Source organism: Canis aureus, chromosome 30 (genome assembly GCF_053574225.1).
Source record: "Canis aureus isolate CA01 chromosome 30, VMU_Caureus_v.1.0, whole genome shotgun sequence".
Lineage (NCBI taxonomy): Eukaryota > Metazoa > Chordata > Mammalia > Carnivora > Canidae > Canis > Canis aureus.
Window position 1 is genome coordinate 28,193,805 of NC_135640.1, and position 26,806 is coordinate 28,220,610.

The 26,806-nt window shown below is 36.9% G+C and overlaps 1 long non-coding RNA gene across 1 annotated transcript in view; it reads right to left on the bottom strand.

Annotated features, from left to right (window-relative positions):
* Window positions 1-26,806, bottom strand: part of LOC144301625 (uncharacterized) — a 75,205-nt gene that overhangs the window by 19,647 nt on the left and 28,752 nt on the right. The window contains exon 3 of the long non-coding RNA XR_013368381.1: window positions 2,266-2,316. This is a non-coding gene — a long non-coding RNA (uncharacterized LOC144301625). The remainder of the gene's footprint in view (window positions 1-2,265; window positions 2,317-26,806) is intronic.

Sequence of the window (26,806 nt, forward strand, 5' to 3'; positions counted from 1 at the left end):
TAAAAGTATATTGTAAATGAAAAGGTAAACTCTTATTTATTTGTTTGTTTGTATATAAGCATGGATTTATAATGGGTAAACATATTAAAAACCTATATTTTATTGAAAACTTTAATACAAGACTTAGGATGTGCCAAGGTATGCATAAGGTGCCAGGTTACAACAATAAGAGAGAGATTATACCCTCAAGGATTCATAGCGGGAAGACACACACAGAAACAGATTATAATACAATGTTGAAAATCAACCAGAGGTATGTACTTTTTTTTTTTTTTTAATTTATTTTTTATTGGTGTTCAATTTACTAACATACAGAATAACCCCCAGCAGAGGTATGTACTTACGGAGAATCTTGTACCAAAGTCTGTAAAACACTGTTCCAGCCCAAAGAACTTAACAATGGTTATAAGCACAAAAGGGAAAGTCATATCAACTTGGAAAACAAAATTCAATATTAATTTCCATAAAACTTGTACTTTATGGTAACTAAAATTTATACATGTCTCATGTTTTAAATTGGCTATAATCATTCATTGCAGAATCTCAATACCTTTACTTATGTGTGTATATGCAGGTGTGCATGATACAGAACAATCCAAAAAAACATAAAAAGTTAATGTTTTGTCAAATATTTCTACTCTCAGAGTTTCCAAATAATTGCCTGAAAATGATGTCAGGCTCAACTAACCTCTGCAGAATCTGCCAGAAGGCATGACAATGACCCACAGTTGTGTGAGGACTTTACAGCTCTCAAACCCACTTATTCTCAGACACAAACCAGACACTTTACCATCTGCTTTGCTTCACACTGATCACTCACTTTTTACATTAGATAACATCCACAGAAACTATAAACAGATCATTTATTACATGATAATTATCCTTCCTAAAAGATAACAAAAAATTCATTATTTCTCTACTCCAGAAGGTTTGAAATTCAAAAGATAAGCAATATGTGTCCAACTAAGAAATAATTTAGAACATAAATCCTGAGCATTCCCTTGAGAAACCTGGAAAAATTTACATACAACAATTTTCCTGAAATTGTCTTTGTTTGTAACACAATATTAAACAAGCCTAAGGAAAGCAGACAAAATGAATCTATTTTTTAAAACAGATATTCCTGGAGATGTATTGTGCAAAAAGTCAGGATATACAGGATCTACAGCACACTGGATGTGCTTTCACTGTGTCATGATATTGGTTCCTGAGATTGTATTTTATCTTAAATTGTTGTTTTTATGGTGAAAATGTAGAGACAATACTTACTAAAGATCTATTTTCCAAAAATAGTACTTTCAGAAGAAAAGTGACCTGAACCATATGACTCTAATTACAAGGATTTGAGGTTTTGCAGTCTGTCCATTTGCAGACCGTTATGCCATAACCAGGGTGATTTGGCACCTTCTTTTATACTATTCCCTTACTCAGTCTCTCTAATTTCAAAGGTGTTTTGGAGGTGGATCATTAATCACAAAATAAAGGGCAATATTTATGGAACTATATTTTCCCTTTTTTTTTTTTAAGATGTCTTCAATCTTCACTTCCTGAACTCCTCCTTTGTGGTGGCATTTATACCCACAATCATACCAGTATAGGGACAAAATACTCTACAAATATCATGAGATGATGAGATACAACTTGACTGTGACCATACCAAGAATACCAAATATGCTTTATTCAACTTCTAGTAACCCAAATGAACCAAGAAGTTGGGGATTAGGTTTATTGACCATAATTAATAGAAATAATTATTAGGACTTAATTAAGAACAGCACATAAATAATAAGACATAATAGGTTTGTTGACCATAACCTTAATTAAGGGTTCATAATGCCCTGGAAGAAACCCATTTGTAGCCATATAATGTAGTGTGCTCCCATGTGAAAAGGATAAAGAAAACCCCTACATATTCCGTTCATTCATCTCCAGCTACAAGTTTATGGTTTTAATTGCCCCATTACAATTAAATTTTCTGGAAAAGTTTGTCATTTCTGTATGGAGCGTAATGTGTTGGTTTCCCTCCTTTCTGGATACTTTTTATCAATCTCTTTTGAAAGCACCCTAGCTTACTGATTATTTAACTCATGACCCAGGTCTGGATCCTCTTCCCTTTTCACTTTATACAATTTCGCTCTGGCCAATTGTGCCCATGTCCAAAGCTTCAGTAATAACCTTCATGGGTAACTTATGAATTAATGGTTCCAGTTCCATCCATCTAGTTAGTATCTCCCAAACACATAAACACCCTTGATATATCATTACCTTGTCTTCCAGTATTCCAGTGTAACCTAGTCCATCATCACTTATCCAACACTGAAAAACAGAAAACTAAGAGTTATCCTGTTTAAAATAGGGCAAATCAATAGCAGGAGTTTCCTGAGAAGGAGAAGAAGACAGAATTGTAAGCATAGGGCAAAGTGGGCCTGAAGTAGAAGGTATAGAAAATGCCTATTATAACAGGAGTCATGTTTGATATCAGAAAATTGAGAAAATCTTCTCCCAATGGCCTTGTTTTCTTTGGAAATTATAAAACAAAGTCTGCCACTACAAGTAAAGAGAAAAATAATTGTTTTGAAATTTTAATGAGAGACCAAAGAAACATGGTGGAATTACCAGGCAATTTCAAGGGTCCCTTTGAACATGGTGATGATTAATTAATAATGAAACCAGTCAGTCTGTGGTTGCAACTTTCCCCAGGCTCAGTTCCTTAGGTATGGTGGGTGGTCATGGGTAGGGAAATAGGGCAGGTGTAGATGCACAATCCTTTATCCATAATTCCAAAACACAAAATGTCCTGAAAAAAACCACTTCTTTCTTCAAATTATTCTGGCTATAAGCCAATGGCTTGATATGAAATCTTTATAGTCTGTATTTGTTTAAGTTAGAGTGAATATGGTACATTTTGCTACATTAATTTATGTTAGATTATGGGGTATTACCTTAGACCCTGTTAGAGGTGTTATACATTTTTTTAATCTGAATTATGAATTACATTTAGAATCAATATGCTTTGATAAGCAATTGTAGATTTAGCATAAGCATCCATTTAGTTTTGGAATTTTGCCCAAAAGCTTAATTTTTCACAACCCAAACTCAGGATTGATGCCAAATATGTGCTGAAAACTAAGAAGTAAATTGCTAAGTTGTACACGTAAGATCCATCTACTATGAATCTTATGAGAAAATAAAACAACTTTCAGTTATATCCCAGAGTGCAGTGTGATCAAAACTTTGATGGGAAAAGTTTTTCAAGTGCCAATTTGGCTCCATAAAATTAAAGAATTCAAAGTGGTTCTGAAATTCCCGTTTGTGATCTTGTTGAGAACAGATTCAAATAATGAGAGCATATTACTTTTCTTCACTTAGCTCCATACATCATGTTCTGATTACTATTCTTTTTTTTTTAATTTATTTTTTATTGGTGTTCAATTTACTAACATACAGAATAACCCCCAGTGTCATCACCCATTCACTCCCACCCCCCGCCCTCCTCCCCTTCTACCACCCCTAGTTCGTTTCCCAGAGTTAGCAGTCTTTACGTTCTGTCTCCCTTTCTGATATTTCCCACACATTTCTTCTCCCTTCCCTTATATTCCCTTTCACTATTATTTATATTCCCCAAATGAATGAGAACATATAATGTTTGTCCTTCTCCGACTGACTTACTTCACTCAGCATAATACCCTCCAGTTCCATCCACGTTGAAGCAAATGGTGGGTGTTTGTCATTTCTAATAGCTGAGTAATATTCCATTGTATACATAAACCACATCCCCTTTATCCATTCATCTTTCGTTGGACACCGAGGCTCCTGCCACAGTTTGGCTATCGTGGCCATTGCTGCTATAAACATCGGGGTGCAGGTGTCCCGGCGTTTCATTGCATTTGTATCTTTGGAGTAAATCCCCAACAGTGCAATTGCTGGGTCGTAGGGCAGGTATATTTTTAACTGTTTGAGGAACCTCCCCACAGTTTTCCAGAGTGGCTGCACCAGTTCACATTCCCACCAACAGTGTAAGAGGGTTCCCCTTTCTCCGCATCCTCTCCAACATTTGTTGTTTCCTGCCTTGTTAATTTGCCCCATTCTCACTGGTGTGAGGTGGTATCTCATTGTGGTTTTGATTTGTATTTCCCTGATGGCAAGTGATGCAGAAAATTTTCTCATATGCATGTTGGCCATGTCTATGTCTTCCTCTGTGAGATTTCTGTTCATGTCTTTTCTTGTATTAAATAACAGTGGCTTAAAATAGCAACACTTATTTTATTATCTATCCAGGTTTTTCTGAGTCAGAAGAGGTTCCACTTGATGGATCCAGTTATCTCTTAATATTCAGTTCAGTGGAGCTGGAGCCCATAGCCTGGAGTAGCTGTAAGCCTCTTTCTCTTTATATAGTCTCATGGCTTCTCCTTCTTCATAGGTGTCTCTGTGTGGGCTGCAAGCTTCCTCACAGCATGGCAGCTCAAGGCTCTTCACAAGGATTCCAACAAGCAAAGTGAAAGTAATCTTCTAAAAACTAGCCTGAGAAGTCACACAGCATCATTTCTGGCACATTCTATACACAAGTAGTCACAGAGGAGGTGACTAATACTGAGGGAGATACTCTATGGCACCATAATTCCTGGTAAACAATCTGTTTTACATCCATGTGGGGTCTAATATCTTCCACGTAGCTGAACCCAAGGACCATATCGAGAGCCCTGCCACTTCATAGTTGGGCAGCTTTTGATGCAGTTGTCAACTCCCTCCCTTTTGAAGCATTATATCCCTTGGCTTCCATGACACCATGCTTCTCTTTCTCTGTTCATTTCTTATTTCTTATTTCTCTGTCAACTTGTTCTTCTGTAGAGTCCTTTACATGTAAGAATGTCTCATTCAAACCCAGTGGTCCTCTTCTCTCCCTAAAAGCTCATCCTAAGCATTTGTATTCATTTTCTCTGACTGCCACTACAAATTATCACAAACTTGGTGATTTAAAGCAAGAAGTTTCTTCTCTCACAGTTCTAGAGTCCAGAATTCTGCAATCAAGTTGTGAGCAGGACCTGTTCTAGAGAAGGCTCTCTTCCCCATCTATTCCAGTTTCTGTGCTTCTTTGCCTTAAAGGGGCTCTCCCTCTATTTCTTATCTAAATGAACTACTTATATGTAAAGTTTTATCTTTAGCACTATTTCCTCAGGGTAGCTCTGCCTAAATTAGAAGACTAAGTTTATCATTCCATTCTAGACTTGCTTTGTGTTCCCTGTGTCTTTATATCACAAGTGCAATTGTGATCATTGTCACTGTATTTTCATCAAATCAAAGTTTTAATTTTAAAATGCATTCTTTTCAAAAAATACTGCCAATTGAACTACGGCATTTGCATTCCTATCACTTGAAATTTTTATTTTATACGTATTTAAAAAGCCTATCTATGCCTATGTTTTTATATCTTTTTCACAAAAATAAAACATTGTAAAATGTCTCCATATTCATTCACAGCCCAAATAATCTGAAATACTTTTCAGGTCAGAATGGTTGGTGTCTATATACAATAACATTTTCTGTGTTATCAGGAATGTTGATGGTGTAATATTTCTTTAAAAAAAAAAGTTGTTTCACCTTTCTCTTCCCAAATGCTATCATGCATTCCAGAATTTTTTACGTCTATGCATAAGCAATTAAGGAAAACTACTACATCACAGCTACTGGCAGGCCATCAGTAATTAAGATGTATAGCAATTTCAGAGATGTTAAAACAGAAGAAAGAATAGTGTACATCTTAGAATCAAGCAGTTTGGCAAACATTTAGATAACTGCTTAATTAATGTCAATTACGCATCCACAAAGTAGATTTCATAGGTATGTTGGACTCTCCATTCTATTTCTATTCCCAGGACTTTGGGTCAACCTTTCTCATCAAGAATATTACAGTAATCTGTGTCTGGTAGTCCTTCCTCCAGAGCAATCTCCTGTTGTGGAGAGTCCAACTATATTTTTGCTTAGCCACAAAGTGCACGAAACCAGCTATAACACCTCTGAGAGCCTCACTGTGAGGCAAAGGATCAAAGGGAAACTCCTTTGAGCTGTGCCAAATCCAGCAGATCAAAGAGCTGTGAGTCTGTCACTGCTCACAGCAATGACATTTCTAGTGAAGCTGCACCAGCCTGCTGTTTTCACCTCACCTACTGCTGTGCACCAAAAACAGCACCTGTATTTCCTTCAACACCCAGAATTCTATCCCCTCCCTGGGCCCCTACATTTGTTGCTGCCTTTGTTGGTACTCTTTCCTCCCTAATCATTCTTCTAGATGTTGTCACCTCTTTGACTCCTTGCTAAACCACCAGCACATTTAATTGTTTGCACCTCTCCTTACATTTATCAGGACAAGAATCCAGCCCCAGAGGTTAAGACGGGACCTTGTGATGAGTTAAGGCTGATGATGGGAGGAGAGCTTTCCAAAGACCTGTTATCAAAAATAAGCCTGAATGAATGAGACCATATACTGTTTGTCCTTCTCCAATTGACTTGCTTCACTCAGCATAATACCCTTCAGTTCCATCCACGTTGAAGCAAACGGTGGGTATTTGTCATTTCTAAAAACTGGGTGATGGACACAGAGCGGGGCACTTGACAGGGTGCTATGCTATATGTTGGCAAATTGAACTTCAATAAAAAATATACAAAAAAAAAAAACACAATGAGATACCACCTCACACCAGTGACAATGGTGAAAATTAACAAGACAGGAAACAATAAATGTTTGGAGAGGATGTGGAGGAAGGGGAACCTTCTTGCACTGTTGGTGGGAATGTGAGCTGGTACAGCCACTCTGGAAAACTGTGTGGAGGTTCCTCAAAGAGTTAAAAATAGACCTGCCCTACGACCCAGCAATTGCACTACTGGGTATTTACCCCAAAGATACAGATGAAGTGAAAGACTGAGACACCTGCACCCAAATGTTCACAACAGCAATGTCCACAACAGCCAAACTGTGGAAGGAGTCTTGGTGTCCATCGACAGATGAATGGATAAAGAAGATGTGGTCTATATATATAATGGAATATAACTCAGCCATTAAAAACGATGAATAACCACCATTTGCTTCAATGTGAATAGAACTGAAGGGTATTGGGCTGAGTGAGGTAAGTCCATCGGGGAAGGACAAACATGGTTTCATTTGTACAGGGAATATAAGAAATAGTGAAAGGGATTATAGGGGAAAGGAGAAAAAATGAGTGGGAAAAATCAGAGTGTGACAGAACATGAGAGACTCCTAACTGTGGGAAATGAACGAAGAGTAGAGGAAGGGGAGGTGGGCAGGAGGTGGGGTGACTGGGTGACTGGCAGTGAGGAGGGCACTTGATAGGATGAACACTGGGTGTTATACTATATATTGGCAAATCGAACTCTAATAAAAAAATACACTGAAAAAATCATTAAAATAAATTAAAAAAAAAAAAAAAAAAAAAAAACTAAGCCTGAAGCCACACTTATGGAGTCAGTGTGTGGTTGTGGAAAAGGCTCATTCCTCTAGACAACACAGGGTTCACAAATTGAGGTAGCAAGAGCCAAACTCTGGGAAGGAGGGTATGAAAGCTGGAATCCAGTAAAGGATGTGATAAATACCAAGTGAAAAATAAAATTGTATAGTAATTTAGCTTTGGAAAAATTAAGGAACTCTGAGTACAGGGCTTCTAGCTCCTAATTCAGTGCTAGGACTTACTGAGTGTATTAGTCAGAGTCAGCTCAGGCTCCTAAAACAAAATACCACAAACTGGGTGGCTTATAAGCAACAAAAATTTGTTGGTCACAGCTGAAGAGACGGAGAGTCCAAGATCAAATGCCAACATAGTTGGGTTCCGGTAAGAGAACTCTTCCAGGTTCCTCACATGGCAGAAACAGAGTGAGCTCATTCCTGGGACTCTTCTTATAAAAACCCTAATCCCATTCATGAAGGCTCCACCTTCATAACCTAGTTAGTCCTCAAATGTCCCTCCTTCAAATATCATCACAGTGGGAATTGCTGCTAATTTCCCTTTTTGTAATAGGTTAGGAACCCTGAGGAGACTCCCTGTCTTTCCTTGTGAGTTACTTTCAATCCTATGTAGCAAAGCCAAAAACAGAACTGAGGCTGAGCATTTAACAGCCCAAAATTTATTCAGTGCCCAAAACATGGAGAAGCAGGAATCAAGTTCATAAATCAACTTCTTATTTGGGTACATTTGGGTTTTATGAGGTCAGGGTGATAAGGGGAGGATTATGCATAAGCTATTTTGGAAAGAAGCAGGGCTTTCCTGGAACTGGAGTGCCACCTCTTTTTCTTACTTAATAGGCTTTGGTCAGAACTGTCATGGCTCCTGAGGGTGTGTCATTTACCATGCTAATGTAATATAATTCACTTATAATTATGCCTGGGGTTGATTAAGGTCAAATCAGCTGCCATCTTGGATCATTCAGGTTCTGACTGGCTTTTGTTAGTCGCTTCTTCTTTTGTGGTTTTGCCTGTAACTGAAAGATTTGTTAGGCCAATTCTAAGTAGGTCACCCGTTCTGGGGCACAGCCTGGGTAATAGCATTAGGTCTTCAACATCTAAATTTCAGGGCACACAAACATTCAGTCCATTGCACTAGACAATTACTACTTGTTGAGTAAATGAAATTCAAAATATTATGATTCAACATATTGAGATTTAGAAAATGAGAATAATAAAACATTTTATATGAGACAACGTAATAGTATTATAGTGGGTTGAATAGAGCCCCCATCTCCATCAATTTATACCTACCTGGAATCCAAAATATGACCTTAGTGGAAAATAGGGTCTCACAAACATAATCAGGTAAGGATCTTGAGATGAAATTATCTTGAATTTAAGATGGATCTAAATCAATGATTTATGTCTTTATAAGAAAAGAAGACACAGCGAGGCACACAGGGAAGAAGATGAAGGCAGAGATTAGTAATGTTGCCATAAAGGAATACCAGAAGGCTCCAGAAACTGAAGGAAGCATTCCTTCCTAGAATGCACCAATATCTGGATTTCAGACTTCCAATCTCTAGAACAGTGGTAGAATAAATTTCTGGTTTTCTAAATCTCTAAATCTCTAAGCTTATAGTAGAGGGCTGTTACAGCAGCCCTCAAACATAAATAGGATATTTTATCTTATATTTTCTTAATTTAACCCCCCAAGCTATCCTAAGGAGTAAATGCTACTATCCCTATTTTTTTAAACATGGAAACAACATTAAAGAAGTTAAATAAATTGCTGAGGGCTATCCAGCTGACAAGTGACAACACTGAGATTAGAACCCATGTTTACCGGATTTTAAAGTTCTATCCTCTTGTTAGAATGTCATTATAATCATCTAATTATATACTATTTAAGAAAAATCATGTACATCACTTAGATTCACTTTTAAAATCATTACAATGAATAAATATAAATAAGAGTTGAAAATATTAAATGTCTCACCTAGAAAATGTTTATCTGTATACTACTCTATTCCAAAATAATGCAAACTAAATTGAGCATCACAGTATAGACTCTTACACAATAATTCTGTGCAACTGAGTGCCCTCTTTATGTCAACTTGTATGTTAAGAGCTTATTTCACCTCAAGGAGTGAGGCACTATCTGTGGTTTCCACTGTAGACATGATAAAAATGAGAATTAGAAGGTGTAGTACACAGAATAATGTCTTCCCAAAAATAGCCACCTCCTAATCGCCAGAACTTGTGAATATATTGCTTTACATGGCAAAGTGGACTTTGCAGATGTGTTTAAAAGTCTTAAGATGGGGAAATTATCCCAAATTATCCAGGTGAACCCAATTTAACCATAAGAGTCCTTAAAAACGGAAGAGGGAGGAAGGAGAGTCAAAAAGGAGATGCAATTGCAGAAAACGAGGTCAAAAATAGAGAGAGGGAAAGATTTGCAGATGCTGTGCTTCTGGCCTTGAAGATAGAGAAAGGAGCCACGGGCCAAGGTATGTAGGTGGCCTGTAGAAGCTGGAAAAGATATAGATTCTCCTCTAAGGCCAACAGAAGGAATGCAACAGTGCCAACATCTTGATTTTAGGACTTCTTACCTCCAAAACTGTAAGATAATAAATTTGTGTCGTTCAGATGACTAAATTTGTGGTAATTTGTTACAACCAGAATAGAAAACTCGTAAGAGGGATTAAGGAATTTTCTCAATGGCCCTACATATGGAAGTTACAGATGGAACCCAGGCCTGCCTGACATCAAGCTGTATTATGTCTCTCATCCTACTGGTAGGAAATTTACAGCCAGAAAATAAGCCAATCTACACTTGGAAAAGGCAAGTGCCTCAGTCTACTCAACTGGAATTACACATTTCCTATATATACACTAATGGTCAAAAAATTAACCAAGTAAATATTTATGAATGATAAACTACCACCTGCTCCTAAATCCAGACAGAAAAAAAAATGTTCATTAAATTTTATTAAGTTTAAATTCTGGCCAGATGCATATCCTTTTGTTGTGAACTGAAACTTGATCACTATCCAAGTCTTTTTTCAATGTCTTCTCTTATAGTTGATTTATTTCCAAAGAAGATGAAAATTTCCAACTCTTATGACTTCTTCCAAAATACATCCTTTTGTATTTACATAAAAAAAGGTGAAAGGTTATTCAAACTCTACTAGCTCATGGTGTGACTCAACTAACACAAACTTGAGAATTATTTTTTCCACTCAAGTATTGTTTTCTTTTTATTGCTAAATTCTAGTTTAAATTGTTTCTTTTTGAGTTCAATACTATATTCTCAAGGAGATAAAAGCTTCAACAAAGTGACATTTGTACATATAAGCATATTGTTTGTCTAATAAAAACATTCACCTTATTTTAACATTCTAACGTACACAATACCAAAGTGTATGTTACTTTTTTACATAAAGTGACTTCTTTATAATGTATGATAGTATATTACATCTAAGATGCCGTCCTTTATTTCACAAGGGAAAAAATTCAAACCCATGATCCCCATCTTCAAGTCCTGATTAGTAAATTAGAATATAAACTCAAGATATGGCTATTAAATAAATATCTGAATCTAACAAACACCACAACATCATATACTTCTGCAAGCCATTCTCCACATTGCAGTCAGCACAGTCATATTAATATCAGTCATGCCACATATTAGTTATGTTTCCTCCCTTTTCCATTGTGGAAGGGTACTGTAAGGCTTCACTGAGTGATTGGCATTTGAACTGACGGAGCCCATTCAGTATCTGAGTATGGAAGATGGACAATGACAAAAAACATGAGGTTTGGTCAATGGGTAACCAGCTTTAGGGATGTGGGCTTGTCTAAGGGCAAAGAGACCTGAGAGGACTGGACAAGTAGGTCAAGGTCAAGGCCAAATTAGAAAAGATCTGGAATACTGAGCTCTAGTATTTGTGTTTGATCCTTCACATTCAGGATATTGTTTTGTTTAAAATGCTTAGTAAAATATAGTACTTAAAAATGTACTAGGTTTATTGCAGAACCAAGCATTTTTAATAGCACTTATTAATATTCTTTGAAACTCAGTTTTGAAATTCTGTTTTGTAAAACAGGTATCCCTTTTTTCATATGTAAGACAAATACACCAGACCCCTTCTGTTTGGAATACCTTGTACTATTAAGTTGCCTGGAACACAGACTTTGCAAATACTGAACTATTACTTCTAGGGGAAACACAAGGCTAGGTTCTCACAAGCCTCTATTCAAAACACCTTCCCCAACCTAAACACCATTTGCATTACATTGATTTGTTTGCCCACATCCTCTGAAAAGGAGCCTATCTCATCAGCATGGAAATGACTCTTCCACAAAACCCCATTTCTATAGAATTTTTCATTCTTTCACATCCTTCTGGTCTGCACAATCTGTCCCTCATGTGGGGTTTTGTTTTGTTTTTTGTTTCCCACAACATATCACCTTTTGAAATGCACTAATTTCCAGCCCTAGTGGAGGAAGGATAACAGATTTTTGACCCTGGGAGATGTGACCTTTAACTTCTTTGGCTTTCAGCAATACAACAAACTCCCCACTGCACATTTTTTCTCAGTAGTCATCTCAAGAATAGGTTCAGCCAGGTTTCCATCCTTCCCCTAGCTTTCCCATGCATTCAGCTCTTCCACATGTAACTATAGCTCTTTCTGGAATGGCCTCACATGGTGGTGGAGAATTTTCTCTTCCTTTTTTCTGGATGTTCCTATTGCTGAGTCACTCACATTGAACTCACAGCCAATGACACCATAACTCATTCCTAAATGAAACTTCTCTAACACACATCCCAATCTCATGCACACAATAGTCCTAGACAGCACTTCACTACTGCTCTTGGGGATCTTGTCAAACAGTTAAGTTACTAGTAAAACACACAAGATTGGGAAAAGAATGGAAACTGAATAGAACAGAAAAAGCATAGTTGTTCACTGAAAGGAAAACCAAAATAAGAAAATAGAGAATCACCTTCGTCACCCTCAGGAGACTTCGCATCAGGTGACCCAATTTTTTATTCAGCGTGGGTCTGCTAATGACAGGAAACATTGCAAGCATTGTTTTGTGGATTACAAGTCTATTGGAGGGAGTAGACAAAATTATAAATACCTAATCACAAATAATGAGGATTAACTGATCTATTATGGGCAATTGGCTCTTTTTGAACAGGAGAATGGAGATGAAGATGCTACTGGAAAGAGGAAGGATGAAGGGCATGTTGCCTCTTTAGGTGTTTCTGATCTCCATAATGTCTGCAAGATTAAGAGTAAGCAAGATGAATCTGGGTTTGGTGCATTTGCTTGTGTTATGACAATAATGGTCACAATAAAGAAAATGATTTAGTAATATCCTCAATCATTGAGGAGAGATCTAGTTCACTGCAGAAAACCTGCTTGCCTCACTTATCATGGTGAGCACAGAGTCACGTGTAGAATCATCAAATCAACATGTCATGCACCTGAAACTGGTATAACATTGCATGTCGGTTATGCTGCAGTAATAACTTTTTAAAAATTGCCGATGGCTGAACTAATACAATAGTATTGTCATTGCTGGTCAACTTTGTAAAGGACCGTGTTAATCAAGAGTTACATCATTAAAAGACATCAGTGAGTGTATAGTGTAATCTTCTGATATTTAATTTCTCTAAAGTAGAAACCCAGCCACTATATAGTTTGGTCATAAAATCTATACATCTAGAAAACAATTCGAAGTGTATTCTTAATACTTGTGATGCAAATATGGCTGGGGACTATTTATTAAACACACACTGTGGACTAAAGGAGTATAAATCAAATGAAGTGATACCTCTTGAACTGACACCATTAGGCCATGAGATACTTCCCAGAGAGGTAATGAGTACATGATGAAAGTCTACCTTTCAGTCAATCTTACATATTGTTTCCAAAACATTTCTCAAATCTATCTCATGTTTCCACTCAGCCAACCACTTCCCAGGCTTAGCCTTTCTTCGGCTCTCCTCTGATCTAGTTCAATCACTTATCACAAGTTGGTGGAAGACTGAGGAGCCACCAACACTGACAAACAGAGCTGGCGGCTGAAGGGCCAATAAAGCCAGGCCTTCCTAGGACATATTCCAGCCTCAAAGTACTGCGGCACCTCCATGTTACAACCTGAGAAGGAAGCTTCTAAGAGTTAAGGTTGTTGGGGCACATCTCTTCATAATTGAGTCATATTCATTCTCTAGAAAACTAAAATATTAGATGTGAGAACTTGGGCACTATATTTTTTTCCGCATTATATTTATTGGTTTAGGTAACTTATAGTGTATTATTTAAATTCAATTTAGGTAACTTATAGTGTATTATTAGTTTCCAGGGTAGTATTCAGTGATTCATCAGTTGCATATAATACCCAGTATTCATGACATCAAGTCATGCCCATCCCCCAGTTACCCCATCCCCCACTCATCTCCCCTTCAGCAACCCTCAGTTTGTTTCCTATAGTTAAGTATCTCTTATGGTTTTATACTTAAACTCCTTTGTTAAGCCTGGGTTTTTTCATCTGTAGGGTAAATAGAATAATACAGACCCTGCTTGCTCTCTACACCTCTGTGCTTCAATTTTCTCAAATGTAAAATGGAGAAAGTAATTTTAAAAATCAAGTTAATCATCCAAACTGGGGCATGAGATTCACTTATGGGATTTATATTGGCTTCCAGGGCTTTGTGATGTTTGTTTTAGCCATCAGACATGTTTAGAACTTAAATCCAAGTTCATGGCAGTGCTCAAGAAGGAAAAGCGTGTTAGACCTCTGAGCCCCAGATATATGTGATGTTACTAAATTATACTCTTGTCACCATAGAAAGTCACTTAGGTTTCCCTATGCAGCATGTGAAGCCCTCCCTTAATCATGCCCTTCTAGAATCAACTAGAATTAGAGCTAAAATATTTTATGTTTTAAAAATATATCAAAGTACAGTTATCATTTTTTAAAAATAACACATTTTTAGCAAATTCCTTTGCTTTGTACTCTTCTAAAAGTTAACGATTTAAATTTAATTGAAATTGGACCAGTTTAACAACCACAAAAGCTTCCTTTTTGTTGGATTTGAACGGGAAGGCATCTCATTATCAGTTATTTTGAATTCCAGTTTCTTTTCCTTACCCCATCCAGCTTTCCTATACCTTCCCCTTTACTGCTCTCTGCAAAGCAGGAACGTTTCCCAATAAAAGCAAGAACTAGGGCAGCCTGGGTGGCTCAGTGGTTTAGTACTGCCTTCAGCCCAGGACCTGATCCTGGAGACCCAGGATTGAGTCCCACGTCAGGCTCCCTGCATGGAGCCTGCTTCTCCCTCTGCCTGTGTCTCTGCCTCTCTCTCTCTCTCTCTCTCTCTCTATCTCTCATGAATAAATAAATAAAATCTTTAAAAAAATAAATAAATAAAAACAAAATAAAAGCAAGAACTACTTAGAAATTGGACAGATTGATCCAGTAGCTGAGAAACAGCAAAATAAGTCCTCATATGAGTTACTTTTTGGACTCGATTTTTCATCATTGGCTAGAGAGAGAGTGTGTGCCCCTTCAATGTCTCAATATCTGTCTTCCTGAGGAAAGATAAACTGTGCTCTGGACTCAAAGATAATACTACTGGTTACGAACAACAGGTCAGAAGCTCTGGCGGGTTTGCTAACAATCCTTCAATAAATTCAAACAGACTCCTTAGGCTTGCTGTGATAAGCAGGAAAGTTCTTTAGGCAGATGGGATGACCGGATGCTAGATCCTGGCAGGCATAAAATGCTGTAACCTTTTGACCTTAAACACAGGCAGTCTGGAAGTCAGGGAAGAAAGCTCTTGGCAAATTACCTACAATAACTTATTTAGGGGTATGTCTAATTTGGGATGTGTTTTTTGCTATATTTATTTACTTGGCAAGTCTTTGAATTCCATAAACACAGAAGTCAGCCAGTCTGCCAGCAAGACGGACTTGATGGATAGTCTGTCTACTGTACAACACTCTGAACATCAGCATTTTTTGTGAGGTTGGGCAGAAGATAAAAAGATCTAGATTTAGTAGTCATTGTTACATGAACAAGCAGTGCCAGTCTCCGAAGATATAAATAGGGAAGGAATTGGGGTTGCAAAGCCAAGGGTGAAGGGTTGTCTAAGCTGGAGCTATTTATAGGATCAAATAAATCATCTGGAAACAGGTCAAGGTGAAGTCAGAGTGTTTGAAACAATTGTTTGTACCTTATCAAAAAGAGGTTTTCCTTCTCCTTCTATCAGTCAACATCCACATGAAAGCCATTAAGATTCAAGAAAAATCCCACCCCTGCCAGTAGCTTCTGTTAGCTTAGTCTGATGTTTTCCTAATGGTCTATAATTCTACAAATGTCAAATATAAAGCAGTGATGCTTGGCTAATGGTATTTTGGCAGGGTATAAATTTGTTTGGGTCTTCCAAGTAATTCTCTTTCTTTGTTCTGTACCTCTTTTGGCCATGCAGGAGATTTTTATTGAAAATGCCATATTTTTGATTAATGTTGTTATAATCCTTTTTTTTTTTTTTTTTTTTTTACCTATAGTTACAACTAGCTCTCAGTTTGGAGATGGTTCATACTGTAAATAAAGAAAATTAACCTTGATTTCCACATAACATCCTATGCAAATAGGAACTCTAGATCAATTAAAGACCTAAATAGGAACAATGAAACAATAAAGTTAGAAAGAAAATATCATAGAGTATCTTTGTGGCAGGGTCTTAGAAAGATATCTTTAAAGTATACCAAAAACAAGCAGATATAAGACAAAAATGGTAACCTTTATTATATCAAAAAAAAAAACAATTTCTAGACAGTGAATCATAGAATAAATAGACAAAGTTAAGAGGAAATTGCAAAATGGCAGAAGATATTTGAAATTTCTACATTTCCAAATAAATATATAAATATAAATGTGTGATGCGCATAAACTGTATAATAGAGGCATATTTAGGCAATATATAATAAACAAATATATATGTAATTATATAATAGATTTCTATAGACCAACAAGTAAATAGAATAAGATGGCCCTAGAGAAAAGAAGCAAAAAATCATGAACAGACTATTTTTTAGAAGAAATCAGAAAAGCATATAAAATTACACTCAAAATGGGGGCACCTGCGTTGCTTAGTGGATTAAGCATCTGCCTTCAGCTCAGGTCATGATCTGGGATCCTGGGATGGAGCCCTGCATCAGGCTCCCTGGTCTGTGGGGAGCCTGCTTCTCCTTCTCCCTCTGCCACTCCCCCTCCTTGTATGCTCTCTCTCTCTCAAATAAATAAAATCTTTTAAAAAAGAGAGATACTCAAATGATTAGATCATTAGTACTATAACATGTGTATATTAAAACAAGATCTCACTTTGTACCTTTTAGATTAAGACTAGAAAGCTAGGATGTGCCATGTGCTGGTGAGAACTCAGGCATATAGGAGCGCTGGCAAATAGAACCATTTTGGAGAGCAAACCTGTCTATAGATGTGCAGAATAAAAAGATGATACTCTACATAACCCCACAAATCTGCTGGTAGGTGTGTGACTCAGATATTTTCACACAGGTTCATAGGAGATGTGCCATGGGGTTCATTGCAGTAGTAAAACTGGAGGACCACCTGTTAATCTCCTATGGGGAGTATGGCTGGGTCGGCAAGATATGATGGATGGACACCATGCAATCTCATGGAATGGTTAGAAGCAATGGATTTGTTGTACTCAAAATACTGTGGTTGGATATTGAAAAGTTTTTAGTAAATATAATGAAAAATAGTAGAAGTAGATAGGAGCAACACACCTACATGAATTGAAATTATATGCATATCACACAATGCACATTTTTCAAAAGCACTGATACAAAAAAGATGCATGTTAAAAGCACTAAAAAGTAAGAGCTAGGAGTGAAGAAGATGGATAAAGAGACTAAATGGAGCAACAAAATCATCAAAAACATGTACAGGAGCAGGGAGAAAGGGAGAAAAATCATGAATTCTGCAGGATGAATAGAAAATATTTATCTTGGGATCCCTGGGTGGCTCAGCGGTTTGGCGCCTGCCTTTGACCCAGGGCACGATCCTGGAGTCACAGGATCGAGTCCCGCGTCGGGCTCCCGGCATGGAGCCTGCTTCTCTCTCTGCCTGTGTTTCTGCCTCTCTCTGTCTCTCTGTCTCTCATGAACAAATAAATAAATAAATCTTAAAAAAAGAAGAAAATATTTATCTTTACTTTTGGTTTGTTATTTTGATTTTATGCTCCTAAATTATGGGGACCCACAAGACTCCAGTGCAATTATCATACAACCAGAAACTCTGCAGCAATGTGTCTTTTGGGGGATAGGCACTTCTTTATCATTTGATCCTTAATGTATATCACCTATAAACACATCCAACCTCAGGTAACAACTACAAAGCTAAAAATACTAGAAGGATGAATTGTTGCTATCATCAAGTCAACTAATATTAACTAACCCTTTGAAATTAATAAAACTCACTATTTGGAGAAGCACATTATAACAAATAGACATATTCACACTTCTAGAGTTAGCAATGGTAACATTTTCAAACATTTCCAATCTTTCTTTTTTTTTAAGAATTAAAATCCTATAGATAATATCAAATTTCTCTTTAACCATCATAGCTCTCCCATCTCTTATCCTCCCACTATGTGCATACCCGAGACAAGTGCTATGATTTTGCTCTGCATCCTTGCACGTCACTTTGTGTACTTATACTTACATAAATATTACACATATCTGATATACATCACTGCTTAACTGGTAAGATTTTTTTAAATATGCTTAAGTGTTATCTTAATATGATACCACTCTACACCTTCCTGTTTTCACTCAATTAACTTTGTAATAATTTTAAATAGCTTTTACATTGCATAAAAATGAGAATGTACAAAATTACATACAGCAAAATGTGCATCTTCCTACCATTCTGAACCCCCATCACTCAGTGTTTCCCTGATTTAACTAGTGTTACCATCTTTGGAGATATTGTCCATACATACACGCACTTATGACTTCCCTTTTATGCCAAATGTATGTTAAAGTTTAAAATCAGTTCACTGACCATTAACAGTTATTTTTCACCCAAACTGACTTGCCTTTTTATTCCTTTCCTCTTCCCACATTTTCAAGCTAACTTTTAATATACATGTAACAATGGCATTGAGTGTATTTTTATCTTTATTACTAGCTTTAACATTTCTGAGGCTCAGGAATATTTTATAAATAATTTTATGTGTATGTTCTAAGATCATATTTGATTAACTTCCCTTTGTTCTTCTATTTGAACAAGATCACTTTTTAAAATTATATTTGAAGCTAATGTTGCAAATTCTCTTCCTTGATAATTCTATATGTTCCATTAATCAAAGAAGGTGGTACCTGGCATTTTTCACTTCATACGTAAAATCCAGATATTTAGATATTCTTAACCTTTATGTAGTCTTGCCCAAGAGATCCCCATATGCTTTATATGCCCTGTGAGTTGGAACCATGTACAGGTAGATGAAGAGGCCAGTAGGGTGTCAGGGAGTCCTGGAAATCTGCTAGCTGGAAATTGTAGTACTGACCAAGAATCTGCCGATCAGCTGCCCTACACCTCTTGAGAGGTTGGCTCACTCTATTCTCCCATTATCTTAAGCCAGGAATCAAGAAGAGAAAGGGCCACTGTCACAACCTGCATAGAAAATTAGACTAATTTTGGTCAATTCTTGCAGGTGAAACCTTAAGATTGAGGGCACATAGCTGAGAAGAGCGAAACTGTAAACAGATGTTTTATCAGCTTGATAATGAGAAGAGAGAGAAACATACTTTTTTTTTTTCTTTTTTCTCCATTTGGGGAAGGAGACTGTTTCTACTCTCTTGGAGAATTCTCAGATTCACTCCAACTAGATTCCCCAACTTCATCCTGAGGGCAATGTCAACCAGATTATTGAGGCTGATGGCCAGAATGAAAATCACAACACCCATGTGGACTCCTGTGCCCTCCTCCCCTTTTCTGTCTCCACCCCCAGCAAGCCCTTGAGTGCCTTTACATTGAGCTTCCTTTTCTAGCATAGGAACCCACTGGGATAGCTCTCATTTGCACATTCCAGGATAGAATTGATTCCAACCTTTGTAGCCTCCTACCCCGGACTTCAATAGGTTTTGATTACATATGTTCCCCTAATGCTCATCCTCTGGCTCTATCTAGACAGATGACTGCATTCTTTTTTTTTTTTTTTTTTTTTTTTTTTTTTTTTTTTTTTTTGTACATCTCCTTCCTCAGTGACCCAATAGCTTGCTGAGATTGTTTATTTCTCACTTCTGTCCTTATCAATTTCCTTTTTTCCTTGCTTTATTTTTAATCTTTTGAACCTTTTTATGGCACCTATGTAGCTGCCTCTTAAAATACTCAGAATTTTTCTAAGTTCTAATTTTCATTTGCCAACATTATTTGACCCAATGACCTCTTTAATTAGCATTGAGTGCAATTACTTGGTTCTTGTCCCCTGATTTCTGCTTTTACAAAAGAGTCTTCTTTCAGGCTTGGCTCATTACATGAAGCCTATCTGCCTTTGTCAACCTACTCCTCTATTCTATCTCTACTCAGGCTCTCCATGTTAGCTGGTGGGTTAGCAGTGACAATGGTGTTTCCCAGAAGTCTCTCCCACATTTACTTCATTTCCTAAGGCTTACTCACACCATGCTGAATCTCAACTCTGTTTACTTTGATTTGCATATCCAAGAAGACATATCCTGAAATAAGCAGCAAATAAGCTATGCTTCCTATTTCTCTTAAGAAGCTGAATTCTAGAACTTCATCCTCTATACATGTAAAAAAAGCCTCCATTTTTTTTCCTCCATGATAGAAGGAAATACTTACTATTAACTTACTGCAGGATCAAAAGAGAAATCTGTGGCATCTCTAATAGCATGCAGAATGGCATGATTAATAATTTCTCCTCTTCTGCATTCTGCTCTGGGACTGGGCCTTTAGTGAAAGTGGTACAATAGATGACATTCCTTAAAGATTTTCTATATACCAGCCACAGTGCTAAGGCTTTAATCATTGTCCCATTAAACTGCAAACTCAAAAGGTTTGATTGGCATAGGCACCAGTTGTTCCAAGGATTTGCACATAGTTACCAAATCACCATGTCCATTCAATATTGAATTGGAAACCACTTCAAACAACACGATTTATACCAGATTAACTTTTTTTTTAAATATTCCAATGTGTTTTTAAAATGGTGAGGAATACCAGACAGTTTGTTATTCCAAGGTAGTGTTTGTCTTGCTTTATGGACATAGCTTGAATTTAGTACACTAACTGTGAGTCTTGGAATTTCCCTTCAGACCACTGAAACTCATTTTACAATGTGCAATTGCCAATTGCTGGCAGTCATATAGCTTTGAATTGATTTTCAAAAACATTTGTCAATTTGGGGCCAAAATTCATTAAGTATAAGAAACATGTTTACTCATTTTCCCTTTCTTCAGAAGAACTTGAAGAATTCTTCATATGATGACAATAGAAGATCAAGTAAAGTCCAAATCACATTTTTGCTTTCTATTTTTTTTTTTTAATATTTGGAAATGCTCACTTATCTTACTCTTCAGATTCATTTCCTTATTCTAAAATTGACACAAATTCTAATCTAATCTAAACAAAATATCATACAATTCACTTCACAACTATGTGCCACTATATGGCAACAAAAAATTTACCTCCACTAACTTGGCCATAAGAAAATTATATCCATCAGAACTAGACAGATACTGATGGCCAGATTGGGTCTAGGGGCTTAAATTACATATAAGTTATAAGAGATGAGTCAGTAATCTCTTTCTTTATGACTAGATCATCATTTTCCGAGTTTAGTTGCTTCTCTTGTCTATTTTTCTTGTCTGTGTTAGCACTGTATTTTCTGGTCACCAATATTAATTACAACACAGGAGGCTCTCCGAAATTTACTCCTCCAATGAACACAACACACTCCTGCAATGAACAGTCACACACAGAGCAATTCTATCAGAGAGAAATCCAAAACTAGCTGAGTGACTACTATATATTAGGTGATAGAGAAAATATCTCCTTTGAAATGCAGAGGAAGGACTGAGAAGCTCTCTTACACCATAAACTATACCCTCAGCACAGTGCTGTACAATTAGGAGGGAACCCCAACTCCCAGCTTCTCTCTAAGAATCAAAGGGTTTGATGCACCTCAACATTTAAGACTGCCACCTGAGGGACAGGGCCCCAAATCACCTAGCTCTGAAAGCCAACAGGACTTAGTTTACAAGTCCCACAGGACTATAGCAAACAAGGAAGCAGTCGTTAATGAGCACAATACACTCATCATGGCTATACACCAAGACCCAGTGTGGAGGGAGCAGGCAAAAATGTCCCCCATCTCCTAGTCTTTCCCTGGAAGAGACTTGACTGCATATTTTATAAACTAATGCCCCAGGGTTTGACTTCTAGTTAGCACTTATCTAGGTGCTGACTGTGATTCACCCTAGAATCTGAAATTGCCAGAGGGCACTTCCTCCCACTTTTCAATCTGGCTTGTGCCAAAAATAAAACTGAGAGTCAGAACACCTTCAAAATGAATCTGTCCATATACCTAGCACACCAGCTGCTACGGCTGTCACTCACAGAGCTGGCCCCCCAAATCACCTTGCTCTGGGAGCCTACCTAGCTTGGCATTCATGATCCTCACAGACCATACAAAACAAAGAGGTTCTATTAGGGCTCAGAAGCACTCCCAGTAACTATTTCTTTTGGTTCACCACAGAGTGAGTAAGCAAAAACACTCAGCCTCAGCTTCTTCCTGATAGGGGCTAATCTGCACATTGCACATCTGACTTCCCTAGATGCTGCATTAAGAACACACGTTCATTGAAAATAAAGGGATGAAAAAAGCTATCCCATGCAAATGGAAACCAAAAGAAAGCAGCATTTCCAAATACAAAAAAAAAAAAAAAAAAAGGGATCCCTGGGTGGCACAGCAGTTTAGCGTCTGCCTTTGGCCCAGGGCGTGATCCTGGAGACCCAGGATCGAATCCCATGTCGGGTTCCCGGTGCATGGAGCCTGCATCTCCCTCTGCCTGTGTCTCTGCCCCTCTCTCTCTCTGTGTGACTATCATAAATAAATAAAGAAAAAAATATTTAAAAAAAAAAAAGAAGAGGGGAGGGAAGGAAGCCCAAATTACAAAATTAGAAATGAAAAAAGAGACATTACAACAGGTAACACAGAAATATTGAAGATCATAAGAAACTACTGTGAGCAAATATACACCACCAAATTCAATAACATAGAAGAAAAGATAAATTCCTAGAAACACACAATCTACCAAGATTTAATCATAAAGAAATAGAATGAAATAGAAAATCTAAAGAGACCATGATTAGTATGGAGATTGAATCAGTAATCAAAAACTTCCTAACAAAAAAAAAAAAAAAAAAAATCCAGGACCAGCTGGCTTCCTAGTAAATTCTATCAAACATTTAAAGAAATTATTAATACCAATCTCTCTTAAGCTATTCTAAGAAAATAAAATAAGATGTTTTCAAATATATTTTACAAAGCCAGCATTACCTTATTACCAAAGGCAGACAAGAACACTATAAGAATAGAAAATGATAAGCCAATATCCATGATGAACATAAATGCAAAATTCCTGAACAAACCATTAGCAAAGCAAATTAACAGTATCAAGTGGGATTTATTTTAGAAATACAAGTCTGTTTCAACATGGGCAAGTCAATGAATATGATACACCACATTACAAACCAAAGTATAAAAATCATATGATTAACTCTAATGCAGAAAAACATCTGACTAAATTCAGTTTTCCGTCATGATAAAAATTCTCAACAAACTAGTTATAGAAGAAATGTAACTTAACATAATAAAAGCCATATATGACAAACCCACAGCTAGTATCAGACTCAATGGTGACCAACTCAAGGCTTTTTCCTCTAAAAAGCAAGGCAAAGATGCTTACTCTTGCACTTTTATTCAAATAATGTTGGAAGTCTTAACCAGACTAGTTAAGCAATAAAAGATATAAAGGCATACAAATCAGAAAGAAAGAAAGAAAGAAAACTTTATCTGCAGATAATATGATCTTAACATATAGAAAACTCGAAGACTCCACAAAAAAAAAAATTGCTACAACTTATAAATGAACTCAATGAAGTTGCAAGATACAAAATAGATACACAAAAATTAGTTGTGTTTCTATACACTAATAATGAACTATCAGAGAAAGAAATTAAGAAACTGATCTTAGGGATCCCTGGGTGGCGCAGTGGCTTGGAGCTTCTCTTTGGCTCAGGGCATGATCCTGGAGACCCGGGATCGAATCCCACATCAGGCTCCCGGTGCATGGAGCCTGCTTCTCCCTCTGCCTATGTCTCTGCCTCTCTCTCTGTCTCTGTGACTATCATAAAAAAAAAAAAAGAAAGAAACTAATCTTATTTATGATAGCATGAAAAAGAATAAAATACCTAGAAATAAATTTAACCAAGGAGGTTCAAGACCATTACACTGAAAATTAAAAGACATTGATGAAAGAAATTGAAGACAAAAATAAATGTAAATATATCTTGTGTTCATGGATTAGAAGAAATATTGTTAAAATGTCCATACTACCCAAAGTGATGTACAGATTCAAAGTAATCCTTCTTGAAAATAAAATGGCAGTTTTCTCAAAAATATAGAAAAAGGTCCTAAAATTTCTCAGAAACCACAAAGACCCTGGAAAGCCAAAGAAATCTTGGAAAAGGAGAACAAGGCAGGAGGCATCACACTTCGTGATTTCAAACTATATTACAAAGCTACGGTAGTCAAAGCAGTGTGGTATTGGCACAAAAACAGACACATAGATCCACAGAACAGAATAAAGAGCCCAGAAATAAACCCACATATATGTAGTCAATTAATTGTCAACAAAACAGCCAAGAATGTACAATGAGTAACAGATAGTCTAATTCCTTGGTGCTGGGGAAACTAGATATCCACAAAGAAAAGAATAAAACCATGTCCTATCTTATGCCATACACACAAAAAAAGTCAACTAAAAAATGGATTAAGGACTTAAATGTAAGACTAAAATCTATAAGACTGCTAGAAAAAAAAATAGAAGATAGGTTCTTGAAGTTGGTCTTGGCAATGATTTTTTTTTTTTTAATTTGACAACAAAAGCAAAAACTACACAAGTAAAATAAACAAGTGGGACAACATCAAACCTCAAAGCTTTTGCACATAAACAAAGCAATCGACAAAATGAAAAGGCAACCTATGGAATGGGAGAAAATATTTGCAAACAATACATCCAATAAACAGTTAATATTCAAAATATTCAAGGACTATATACAACTCAATAGAAAAAAAAAACGCAATTAAAAAATGTGTAAAGGACCTGAATAGCCAATTTTCCAAAGAATAAATCAAGTGACCAAGAGGCACATGAAAAGCTGCTCATCATCACTAATAATCAGGAAAATGCAAATCAAAACCACAATGTGATTATCGCCTCACATCTGCTAGAATGCCTATTATCAAAAGACTGGAGTTTTGCTTCTTTTGGCCATGCTATGCACTATCATTGTTTGAATCAGAATCTCTTCCTTAGACTCATTAGTAGCAGAGTAGATGCTTGTTCATACTCAAAAAAATAAAAATTTCCCCAAAGAAGACTTTATTTCAAAAGTAAAAAAATAATACCTGGCACTTCCAGTTTTTTCTCTGGCAGGCAATATACAGGAAAGTTTAAAAACAAAAGCCAAACTGAAGTGTCAAGCTCTTGTTATCAGGACAACAAAAATGTTATGAAAACAAATTCTAGGTTTTGAAATTTTTATGGCATGAGTTCTCCTGATTATAAACCAAAGCTTTTATGACAAAAAAACTAACTCATCCCCCAAAATTAAAAAAAAAAAGCTTTGTTACAAAATATTTGTCTCCTTTCAATTTCTTACGTGCTTTGTGAAGCCTCCTGAAGCCAGTCATTCTAAAAATGCATCATAAATATTTAGCAAAAATATAGAAGTCAAATTGTCACTTATTTTAAATATTGCATGACAGTTGACATCCTGGCTTATTCCTTCTTCTGATTTTTATTATTCTTGGCATATAAAAGCCTTTCTGTATGACTCTGAAGAAATTTGGAATAAAAGTCAGTAAAGAAAAAATAGGATTGACCAGATTTAGGGAACTGAGTCATCTAAAATGACTATGAACACCACCTGCATTTCAACTACAAATGTGGATCAGGGCACAGGGATGGAATGGAAATTCTGGTTTTATATCCATCTCAAAAGGAGCAAGAGCATGCAATTGATGTGCTTATTTTTCTCAATCTCTATGATTCTGTTTCAAATTTTAAAAAGTTAAAACATTACTCAAATTGTAATCAGTTTCTTCTTTGCTCTCTTAAGGGTTGTAGTTGAAATGAAGTGGAGTGAAGGTCCCACGGAGATGAAGAGAAAGCCCAGAAGTCTGATGCTACTTAATGTGAGATGTTCACTTGTGGAAATCCCTGAAGATTTTGGCAGAAAGGGGGATGAAGAGCAAGTTTGTAAGAGATTGGTTCTCCAATATCCATGCATTTGAGGAGAAGTGTCCAGAAGATCCATAGATGATCGTAAAGGGAAAAGACAGAGGCTAGTCAAAGGTCTCAGGGTGGAAGGAGTGATATTCTGACAGAAGCTTTCAGAAGCCAGAGGAGTGCTGACTAGCTCACCTTACTACTTGGTTTGTCAGGTATATAACAATGATCAACTTTCACAAACAGGGTCTTTGCATTGTCCTCAGGGAAGTCTCAGGTTTCATGTGGAAGGAGGAGGAAGGATAAAGGGACATTCTCAGAAAACCCAAGGATGTTGGAGAGTTTATTCACAGTCAAATTACAAGTCAACAGCAGATAGCATCACGAGTGGGGAGGGAGGTCACAGTTGAAGAAGTCCAGAGCAAGTACAAGGTAGGGCAGATGCCTTTAGTTTGGTGAATAAGGAGTACATTAATAAGACAAGATTAGTGGTTGTCTTTATGTTACAAGTGATTGAGTGTACAAGACAGTGTCTGCTCTCAAAACAAAACCTTGAGGGCTGCTGTAAGGTTTGAAGAAAGGCAGCAAAGGCAGGAGGCAGTCTCTTGCTGCTTGAGGATAGAAGAAAGACCCTGAGGAGGGAACAGGGTTTGTTCTAGAGGAACTGTCTTACAGAGTTTAGAGCAGGTGGTCTTGGTTAAGAAGTGACAGTGAGAGAGTAGCTCTAAGTCTGGAGTAACAGACTATAAACCCTGCAGACTGAAAA